This window comes from Falco naumanni, chromosome Z (genome assembly GCF_017639655.2).
Source record: "Falco naumanni isolate bFalNau1 chromosome Z, bFalNau1.pat, whole genome shotgun sequence".
Classification (NCBI taxonomy): domain Eukaryota; kingdom Metazoa; phylum Chordata; class Aves; order Falconiformes; family Falconidae; genus Falco; species Falco naumanni.
This window is the reverse complement of record NC_054080.1, coordinates 24,648,836-24,660,735: the sequence shown is the minus strand read 5'-3', so window position 1 is coordinate 24,660,735 and position 11,900 is coordinate 24,648,836. Positions and strand designations below refer to the sequence as shown.

The following is an 11,900-nucleotide window of genomic DNA, read 5'->3' as shown; positions in this document are numbered from 1 at the left end:
CAGAGCAGAACTAAATCGCACCATGCTTAACACCAGTCGCTGGGTACATTCAGTGTCAACACTTGGGGAATAACCCTCGTGGGAAAATATTTAAAAAAATCATGTAGATTAGAGATACAGGGGAAGAAAAATTAGTATGACTTGGGGGAAAAAGAGAACACAAAGTTACATAAAAAGTCAGAACACAGAAGCAACTGCAGAGCCCTATGGAGCAGAAACAGGCACTTTCCACTCTGTAATGTAACTTGCCCATGAGAACAGTTCAGTTACAAAAAGTTAACTTGGAGCAACTGTGCAGCCTAGATTAAAACTGTGAATGCACAGAGGAATTTAGTTTCCATGGCTGTCAGACCATACTTAATGCTCACTAACCATTAGGAAAAAACTTAAAAATTTAAAATATAATATTAAGCAAATATTATGGTCATCATGAAGAAGATAGACATTTAAGAGAAACTGGCATACAAAGCCAAGCACCCTGAATTGCCCACATTCGATTAATTCACAGAAAAATACCCGGCTGCATTTCAGTTTCAGCCTTTATAAAAACAGCCATCAGCAAAGCTACCAAAACAATATTTTCTAATTCACCTACCACAATTTTTGCACTCATCTGACAATAAATTGATCAACAAAATATGCTGTAAAATTTGCTTACAATTCCTAAATAGACTACTGAAAAAAACAGATCCTAACTTAACAACTTTCCCAAATATGCAGTTATTCCACTCACGACAGAAATGCATTTCACTGACTAGACCCTCTTTGAAACACTAAGGTCATATATTTTCAAATAAATTGCTTCCTTATTAATCAATCAGGTTGGGGAAAAAATCCCCCAAGAAATCCTATTACAGGATGCTCAAGTAACAAATATAATTCCTTTTGCCTTCTTACATTCAACAAATATTATAATAAATGAACATGCAGACAAGAATGTCACCCAGAACATGGCATGTTAAGTGAATGTACAAAAATTAGAAGTATTCCCATCAAGAACATGAACCTAAGAAGGAATGAAGTTTCTTAAAGAAAGAGAAACATACCTAATGCATAGGGAATACACATCATATCATGTGACTGCTCTTTTCAACCAAAACTAATAAGCCTTTTCAATGTCACATATTAAATGTATGCAAAAAATCGCTCAGAAATTACATCAATAGAAATTGCTTAGCAACTTATTTCAAATAACAAATACAAGGAAACCACAAACCCTTCGCAATTAATTAACAGAAAGAGAACATATTCATTGAATAAAGGGTTTGAATCAAATTGTCTTGCATTCCCCAGTTCTTTTTGCTCATGAATATCAGTTTTCTAAGTGGTACCGAAGTATGATTCAGATTGTACTCCACATTTTATTTGATTTTATAGAGTAAAAGCATTAGTAAAGTGAAAAAATACATGCTTATGACATTCATTTTATAAAGTACATCATCATGCATGACAAAACACACCACAACTGTGAGGTGACAGTAACTACAGGATTTTAAATTCCCGACTGCCAGCAATAATGGCACATACTGAAAAAGCAAAATTTTTGATTAGTTGAGGTTCACCATTCTGAATCAAGCCTATGTTTACAAAATATTTAATTGCTATAAATGAGGCTAAGTCAAATTGCTATAAATGAGGCTTCGAATCTGAACAAGTTTTGCTTGCAGCTGAATATCTCTACATGTAGTAAGTCTAATCTTGAAAACTAAAGGAACTAAAACTCCTGTTATCTTCAAAGCATCAGTGTATGAATGACCAGAGTAGAAAGTACAACGTACCCACTATGTAAGCTGAGTGTTAAATGAAAAGCAAAAAGTTTATGGTAAAGTAGCTTATTTCTCCTTTCACTGACCATGGGGTCATCACACGAGAACTATTTTAAATAAATGTATTATTTGCAGGTCTTTAATACCTTTGCATCCAAAAATACCCAAACTTTTGAGGATGACAGGATTACAAGAGATAAAGTTGATGCAGCATGAGGCAAGGAGCTTTGCAATATAAATAAATGAGCTGGACTTCCTTTTCAGGATAAATTTTTCTTACATAAGCTCCATTCTCTGAGTTCATCAATTTGAAAACCACCTAGAATTAATAGGGTAGATTTAAAAGTAAGCATTTGCAATTATCACAGAATTGTCCCCAAAGGACACATCTTTTTTCTAGCTCCTGAAGTAGCTCTGGAGACAGGTGCAGAGACACATGAGCTTGCTCAGCAGAGCTTATTAACTCAGGCTCAGAGCCACGGTAATGAAGCTATATGATCTGCAGGCAGGGGCTGGCCCACTTCCAGACAACTTTAAGCACAGTCAGAGCAAATGTATTCACTTTTTGCATCTGCCCATAAAAATGTACTCACAGACAACATTTCAGTTTCAGGTGTTCATTCTTATTGTCTCCATTTCTAGAAGCTTAACATGAGATACACCAGGACTGAGTTTTAGAGATGCTAAGTGCTATGCACATTTAGACAGCAGCTATGTTAACCCCCAGGAACAGAGCTATTCATCTGAGTTTACTGGCCACAGTTGAAAAGACTGGCCATGGTCCATGGTTTTCCAACCTGAAGACTCATGCATTATTTGCAACTATGAAAACCAGGCTTATTCTCAACAGGGTAAGGTTAAGAATAGAACGCACATCTACTAGAGTGCTTTTTAAAGAATCTGCAAGGTGAAAAACACTGGCAGCTCTAGCCAGGAAGGTACTCTGTTCACTGCCATGGAGCATCGCTCCCCATCTCCCACAGACTGTACTGAGACTTGCCATCCCACTGAGTCACTGAAAACACAGCTCTTGCAGACATTTTTCTGCCCTCTATTTGTCAGTAACATTTTCCTCTATTACTGAAGTCTTGTGCATAGCATTGTTACTTAGCTTTCTGTATCTGCATCAGGGCATCTGTTTTCTGTCGACTTGTGCTAATGAATATTTACTCACAAAAGACTGTCATCAAGCACTACTTCAATCTGTTGCAGAGAAATGCTGATTTCAAGTGTTTCAGAGTGTTTGCCTGAGGTATTCCTTTGACCATTGCCTTTCACTTACTCATGAAAGAATACATTTTTAGGCAATCTTAACCAACTTCTGTTATCTTTTGTCCTTCTCCTGAAGATGTTAAGACACTAGAAACAAATTCTGTAAAGAAAAAAGTAGGCTTATCATATCACATTTGAACCACATAAACTCTTTCCCCAATAGCCTATACACAGGCTTTATCAAGTGGTGCTTATAACGGCTGATTTACTAACATCAGTCAAAGTCACAAGTAAGAGATAGATAATATTCCAATGCAGAACTGTGTTGATTGATCTCAACACATGAAAAACATATGAAGAAACCACGGAGCACAGTTGAGTCCCAAATAGCCAATCCTAGTATTTTAAAGGCAAGCTCAGTTGTTCTTCTATCACATGTATTGTTGTATCATCAGTAATGTCTGGGGAAAAAAAAAAAAAAAAAAGTATTAAGAGTACTATTAAACATTACTAAAAAACACCAAATGAGGTGTTATATAATTCCTCATAGTGTCTATACTACGTCATCTCACTTCTATACACTACACATATTGTGTGTATCAAAATAGAATTCATGCACGTTAAAATATGACAGCATTGTATAGGATGTGCAATATTTGTCTCTGCTTACAGCATTTGTCTCTTATGTATCATGTATCCAAATTACTGTGCTACAGAGGAAACATAAAGACATCAATAAATTAGATAAGCTAGCTTTTCTAGAAAAAAATACAGATTAAATATTTTAAGTTTTTTTAAACACTAGTTTTCAAACATACTAAATATTTGAGTTTTAAAGCATATTTTCCTTTAAAATGCCAAAGCTAGAACACATACCGGATTAAAGTATATTAATGAGGGCTTATGAATACAGATTATTTTGGAGAAAAAAAGATACATCACTATCTACTTGAGAAAGAAAAGGAAACATTTCTTTATCATGCTTTTTTTCCCCCTAATCATTTGTTGTGTTTAGAGTATTCAAAAATCTCATCAGTGATAAATTAATGGGAACTGCACATTACCATGATCATAGTAACCAGACAAATTTTAGTGGGTTAGCTTATTTATCAGATGAATAATCCTGCATTCGCATAAATTTATAGGTAGGCCAGATAGAATGCAGCATGGGTAAGCCCCTCTATTGAGGTTTTACCTGGAAAATACCTCAGTATTGCAGCACCATAAAAAACATGGCAGGTCCAAAAAAAGAATTATATTCTCTTTTGCTCAGTGTAATGGTGGATCTATGACATTACGCATTTTTATTAAAAAAAAAAACCAACAAACAAGGGTGTGCTTACAAATACTAAAAATACAGACAATATTCCTAATATTCACAACCTGTATGTGCCATCTTTCAGAGCTAAACCTACCTCCTACAAGTGACCTATCGAGACCATAATGAGATAAACACATAGTGACTACCCATCTTTAAACTAAGGCTTGATTTTGGTGTGTTAGATTATCCGTACAGCAAAGCCCACAAACAACTAAACTTCAGTAAAAAGTCAAAAGTGCTCCATTAGCTCCATTTTGTGCAAATAGTTCAGTGAACTGTAGCGATGAAGCAGCAAATATTTTCAACACAATGCATAATGAGTGCCTTGATTTGGAAGTGAGTTCATAGAATGCTTCCAACAGTATTACCTGTATTCATTCCGCAACAAATTTCTGTGTATGTCTATGTCTGCAAAATGGGGTTAGCAAAACTTTGTGGAAATAAGTTTATGTTTTCATGGCAGCCCTGTGAAGCAGAATTCTGATTGCTGAACAGATTAAGAGCCTTGCACAATCATGCTGAACTGCCATTTCCTACAAGATCACTTGTACTAGCAAGTCTTACTTCTCCCAGGAGGAAAAAACTGCTTGCTCTCCTCTCCATCACCTTCCCATCTCCCAGGGCCACCGTGAGGATACACAGGGACCCTCCACAGCCCCTGTTCACACTCATGCCACTTCATGCACAGCACATGATGCAGAGCTTTGTGATACACAGTCTTGTGGCTTTACATGCTGAACTGCATAAGCTGCACAAGCTGTGTGAGCCATGGGTTCTGATCTTTGGAAGCTAATTATCTTAGCTGTCCAGTGATGAGAAGGGCTCGGTCTCTGTGCAAAGCATATTGTCTCAGGCTGAGATACTGCACGTCTCTCCAGCTTGGAGGGAAGGTGTTCAGCAACTCCTAGCATCAAGCTCAACTCTAGAAAAGTAGATTGGTTCTGCAGTGGAGGAACCAATGAGAACTTTCTCATACACCCAGAAGACACAGCATTTAAATTGGTCAGAAACAGCTGACTTAATACAGCTGCAAATTATCGTCAACAAGCCTTGGCGTCATGAGTGCTTGGAAATCTGCCTAAATAGATGCTGTCTTCAGCACAAGAGTGACAAGGCCTGCCTCTGCCTATCTTTAATTTTATTTTCTTCCACTCTAGATACAGTAAGTCTTATATTAAAAAACAAAGCAAAAGAAAACACTTCACAAGTTGCTTTTAAAATACATTCAAAGCTGTTGATATTTGCATAGAGATAAAAACAAAACAGGGGTAGAATCATGATTACTAAGGATTCCACCACTTATGGAAGAAAATCTATCACTCCCACACACTGTGGGAGCGGTATCAAGCCTTCCATATGATTTCCAGCATCTCAGTCACCTGTTACCATATATGACCAATAAGGTATTTGTCCTGTAAAATGAAGGGTTTGGAGTTGTGTCTTTTTCTTCTTCTTAGAACAAGGGTTCATTTGTAAAGTTGTGTAATGCTTCACTTAAATCACAACACACTATGAGGGAATGACTTTGCACAAAAAAGCACATGCAAGGACACAACTTCATCATGCAAAAATACAACGTGATGATGCAACACAGCAAACTTTCCTGAACTTCTCTCAGATAATTTCAAAGCAAGCATAAAGGTATGGCCAAATTTTCAATTCACTTGAACCTATATACCTAAGTCCTCCTTATCTTCCTGACAGTATATACGAACTTCTGTTTAGGGTTACAGCACTGCAATGAAGATAATTTTCCTTTCTAGTGTATTATGTTGCTGCCAAGAGTGAGTCATCTTGATCACATGGCTTTTTAAGTGGCTAGTCTTGCTTTTTGAGTTGAATAAATTAGCTTTCTGCAATCCTGACCTGCTGTGTTCTCTTTTTAACATAACTGTTTATCTTTCTAAGATCAGATAATGATAATAGACAAATGCCTAGCTTCTGAGCTGACTTATATTTGTGTAAATCTGCAGCTTTGCATCTGAGTTCACTGGAGTTACTCCAGGGGCAAAGTGACATACATACATAAGTTTGTAAGTATTTTTCATAGAAGGTTTCTCTGACAGTTTTTTAACCTAGGCCTAAAATAGAGCAATCCCTCTAAAATCCTTGAAGTTACGGCTTCTACACTTGCTCAGATACATGCATGTGTAGTGCTGTACAGAAGAAGAGAGATTCCCAAGAACTGATAAAACTATGTCCGGGTCCAATTTGCTTTCAACTCCATTTTTGTAGAAATGGTCAGAAAACAGCTTGGTTATGTGCTGTATTATGCAATCACTCTAGCAGTCAAGTGCATTATATTGTTTCTTTAGAAGCTACTGTACTCTTTACTTGAAAAAATCGCATATGAGTATTTTCTTTTTCCTTCAGTAACAAACTTGCCTTTTATCTAAATGCTTTTCACACCTAAGCTAACTGGTATCTGCCTTTACTTTCAATTTTTAATTTTTAAACAACTATGTAATGGCAACGTAAAGAACATAAGAGTATGTGGACATGTTTTCAGATTACCTTTAACATTCAGATTTAACTGTATCTATCCCTCTTATCTTTATTTTCAAATCACTTATTTTTTTAGGCCCAGATCTCCTTATGGGCGTTTAACCTTAAGCATACAATAATAGCACTGTTACCCAGCAGGAATGCAGGTAATCTAATGACACTGTTTTCACCAGCTCTTCCCTACAGATCAGGTCTTCAGATAACAAGCTCTTGAGGCTGGAAATGGCATTTGTGGACGATTTTATTGACATCTAGTACAGCAGGGCTCCATTATTTTCTGAGTCTTCTGAGCACTACTGAAAATGGATGGCTAATAGGCCGAGATACATGAAAAATCAGCCTAGATTTAATAAGTAATTTCAATTTGGACCCTGCACATTTCTTGGTTTATCTGCAAAGAATGAAAAAGGAAATTAGCTCCAAAAAATAGCAAAGTATGTCCATGAGCAACTTGGAACTTCGAGAAGCATCCAGAATGAGCATTAGGCCAAGCTGGCTAGGCTTCAGCATCAATGCTTATCAATGACTAGGGCTGTCACACACACTCTGATTCCCCCATTTCAAGGGCAAGTCAATTATCTCACACTCACCTTCGGGGCTGTGTGCAGTGGACAATGACATATCTACCCTGTGGTCACAGGTTTCCCTGGATATGATCCAAGCAGACTTTATACAGGTAACTGCAATTGCAGCAGTGTGGGATTCTGTGCAACCTGTCCCCTCAAATAAACACTTGTGCAGCTAGCTAAGGCTACATTATTGTTAGCGCATATGACATGCGGAATTAGACTCTGTAACTCGAAAGTTATAAAGTAGGTATGTTTATTGCGCACAGATGCAGGGGGGATCGCTCCTCCACAAGCGTGCATACCCGAAGTGACGAACCATCTCACATTTATACAATGAAACAAATGAATATTCAATTAACGCCTATACATATTCGTTACCTAAACCCCGCTTCGTATGTTAATTAGCTTATCAGTCCTTTGCCTGGAATGTGGTGGTCTTGCAGGTTTGTAGGTGATTCATGTTCTTGTGACCATCCGATCTTCTTCAGCAAGGAAAGGTGATTCATGTCCTTGTGACCATCCGATCTTCTCCAGCAAGGAGACTTAGCACTCCCTCCCTCTAGACAGCATTGGAATATCTCTCATCCTTTTCTCATTCTTTTTTAAAATAGTCCCTTTTGTTAGAGGAAGAAGGGCAGGCGTCTCCTCAAAACTGTAGGCGTCTCCTCAAGGCTGTGTGCCTATGTGACCAGACACCGCACCCATGACTAGTCACCATACCCACATTCCTTGAGCAGACATATACAATCACAGTCGGTGTCCATTGTCCCCATTTCACACTATTTCTCCATATCACATAAGTGAAGGTCATATATTCCTCTACACTTGCAGAAAAGAAGAAAGTCAACACTTAGACGCAACCTCCTACCCCTCTACAACATGGAAGGATGTTCTTGTTTGTTCTGATTTAACATTATTAACTGTTCTGGTTTAATACTCTCTAATGTTCCCCCTTAGATCTGAACAGCTGAATATATCAGCAGTCATGAAGAAAGATCTTATTTTACATTTTGCATTTCATTTCTGTTTTGAAAATACTGGTTTTCTCATCACCTAAAAGTCTAAGTATTAAAGGGTGGTCTGTGCATAGCAGAGGTAACAAGAAGGCTTCCTACGGGGTTGTGTCTTCTGTTCTCTGCACCCTCAGACAACACCCTCACAAAATAAGAAACAGAACATGCAGCTGCTAATATGCAACTGTATGTGTGACTGTTGGCTGGCTAATGGGCTGTTGGAAAGAACATGTAACAGCTGAGTTGTCTTTTTTTCTCAGTGAGGGTTTCTGCTTCTACAAAGCCACTAGTATGCATTAGATCTGTAGAAGTATTTTTAATTCTAAGATTATTCATTTCTGACTCCCTCTTGAAATCAGTTGGAAAAATCCAAACCGGTTTAACAACTATGGGAAGGCCTGACGTGTGGAATTGTGATAAACGCAGTCATGATTCATGTCAAAAATAGAATGTACTGTGATAAGTGTAATTGTTGTACCCTGAGTAAATCTGGGACCTGTATCACAGTTGTGGTGAGTGGGCACTTGTGGTTCTCCTTTAAGACAATGTGATGGCTTCCCCCTCCCCTGAGGCAATCCCTGCTTGGAAAAGCACGCCAAGGGAGATAAGGAAAGCAAAATCAGGCCAGGAAAGGCCCGCCAAGGAGACACAGACCTTGAAATCTGAAAAAAGCACGCCAAAGGAGAGCCAGTGGGAGGAGAAGGCGTACCCTGACGGCCCGGTGGGGAAGGGGCAGGACGGACATCCGGCGAGAGGAGACTGGTCAAGATCCGGGGATAAAAGACGCTGCTTTTAGGACTCAGGGGTGTGAGTGGTGGAACTAACTGAGTTCTCTGCGCACCCAGCGCTGTTTTTGTTTATTGTTTCTCAACCTAAATTGATTGAACCCAAAATAAAATTGTTTTAATTGTTATCGTTTATAACAGAATCGAACTCTACAACTCCAGGACAGTTATAAAGCAGGTATGTTATTGCGGCGCTGGGTGCAAGGGGGACCGCTCTTCCTAACTTACACACCCTTTCAACAAGCAGTCCGATATTTATTACAAAAACATTCAGAATTTCCTCCCTCTGGCACCTCTTCAAGATGTACTTTTCACCTTCTTGGGCAGTTATCTGAAATTCTTGTTTATCTTTGCACACATTATCAGTCTTTGTTACTCAGTTTCTGTTACCTTTAAACACCTGCTAGCTAGTGATTAGCCCTTCCTTATTGTCCACTCTAAACATGCCAAGCTAATACATGCCCACTGGGCTGGTTTCAATTGATGTCAACCTGATCCCAGGCAGGGGGGGGGGGGGATCCACCCTCTTCGGGGTGGGGGCCATTTGAGTAGGAGGTCGTGGATCTACTACTACCACAATTATTTTACCCTAGTTTGTTTTCTTTTAGCAGTTAGCACATCCTGGTCAGAAGGCTCCTTATTTACATTCTTGTTGAGCTCATCTACATCGGTACTAGCTGTCCCTTCTGGAAGCGCCAAGTGCGAAGCTCCCGCCCTTCCTTCTTTCTCGGGTGTTAATGTTTCTGTCATCTATGCAGCTTCTGTCTGCAGCAGAGTTTTAGGGTTTTTTTCACTATATCAGGCCTGGCAGCCAGAAAGCCTGATCACAAAGCTTTTGTTTCCTGAGGAAAACAGGCTAACAATAAAACAATAATAATAATAATTAATATGTAATAATAATTAAAAGGAACTTATAATATGTTCTCCCTTCTGGAAAACACTTCTGGACAAAAACTGGAGAAGTGATTAGATCTTTCACTTAAGCAAAGGTATAAACCGTAGACTTTTTTACACCCTACTTCCATTTAGTGAAACAACTGTGAGGCTTAAAGAATTTCTGGCAAGGAAAAAATTTAAAAAACAAAAATTATTTGAAATGCAAAATGTCTAATACTTACCATGTTTAAAGAAAACACACGTTTGTGATACCCAGGCTCTGTCTAAACTATGTCTGTGCTCCAGCTACTTGATTGCTCCAGCACCAGTTACCTATTGTCTCCTTCTGGGTTGTAAACACTCCATGGGATAGGAACTATCAACTATAATTTACCACATATTAGTGCATTGCATAAAGCCTTCAAGCCTTCTTGTCCTTAGAAGTATTACTAGCTTTGAATATTAAACAAAAATGAAAAAGCAGTGCTGATGAAGTAAATCTACCATTCTTTTAAGCCACTCACCTGCAGTTCAGGCACAACACACTACCCATCTTCAGCTTTTCATGGCAGTCTTTCCTTCACATAAATACACGAACCCAAAGATTTTTTGTTAACTCTAGACATTCTGCCTCCTATTCATTAGAGTGAAAGGCCCAGCAAGTTTACTGTACAGTAATTTTGACAGCTTTTTTTTTGGAAGTAATTGAGTGATAATATACCATCTCCCTTACAGCCATATGCCAAGGAAGTTCCCTATGAAGAACTACAGTGACATCTTTTTCTGAGAATCGGACCATCACACATTTGAGACGTATACAGATCTATTCTCTTGGCTACTTATGTTCCTGCCCATCTGCTTCAGTGGCAAGGTGCCTGCTTGCAGACTAATGTGTCAGTTTCAATAAAGCAAAAATAACAATTGAAGAAGAAAAAAAAAAAAAAAGCTTCCAGCTGACGTAATACTTCCAGCACTCATACTTCCACAAGGAATCCCTCCACAGTCACAGCGATACCATATGCTTCTTTCACACAACAGCTAGTGACACTTGTGCCAAACTTCAGTGGTTGGAGAAAAGAAGACCATGAGTACGCAACTGCCAGGATGACAGACTGCATATAGCAGTGGAAACCTGAGCATTACACTACGGCAACATGTGATGTCCAAACACATCACAGAGAAGCACAGAGAAAGGGAATGCAGACACAGTGAAACAGTGAGGTCCACTGGCTCGCCAAAGGTTTTAACAGATTCAAGCAAAGATCCCAATCACCAATACCTGGTATCTGTGGCTGGTAAAAGCATTTATTTCTCAAGTGTATCAATTGTAACTGAGATATTCTAATCTGTCTCCTCTAACTCCATATTAAAACAATAACATAAAATACATTTTTAAACTTGTCTCTCTTAGGCAGGTGTTTTCTGTATTTATTATCTTCCTGGAATCTTCATATCATTACATCCACATTAAAATGAAGTTATTTCTGACAAGCCCAAATGTGTAGCACCGGATTTGAAAGGCAAGCTGAGTTAATTCTAGTTTGCATATAATCATGATAACAAAACATTCAGCAAGAAAGATTTTGCCTTTGTGCAGGAACAGGGAAACCCATTGTTTGCAAAGGACTTACCCCAGCTGTCATTCAGAAAGCAACTCCATGAAGAAGGTACAGAAAAAGGATTCAATGTATTCCTTTTAGATGAGCTGACTCTAAAGGTGAACAGCAGGAAAAGTCAGTTAATGCTTGTTTATCCTAATCCTCCCTGAATGCACTGAGCAGATCTGCTGAGAAACAAAAGCCTCTCTCCCTGTAGTCACTTCCTAAGCAGGGTTTTCAAGTTCAAAGTAAATG

General features: G+C 38.5%; 1 long non-coding RNA gene across 1 annotated transcript; it reads right to left on the bottom strand.

Annotated features, from left to right (window-relative positions):
* Positions 1 to 1,336: 1,336 nt before the first annotated feature.
* LOC121081280 lies at positions 1,337 to 11,785 on the bottom strand. Its single transcript, XR_005825627.1, has 2 exons — positions 11,679 to 11,785; positions 1,337 to 3,439 (listed from the first exon to the last, which is right to left on the bottom strand). It is a non-coding gene; the product is annotated as an uncharacterized LOC121081280 (long non-coding RNA).
* Between the last annotated feature and the right edge of the window lie 115 nt (positions 11,786 to 11,900).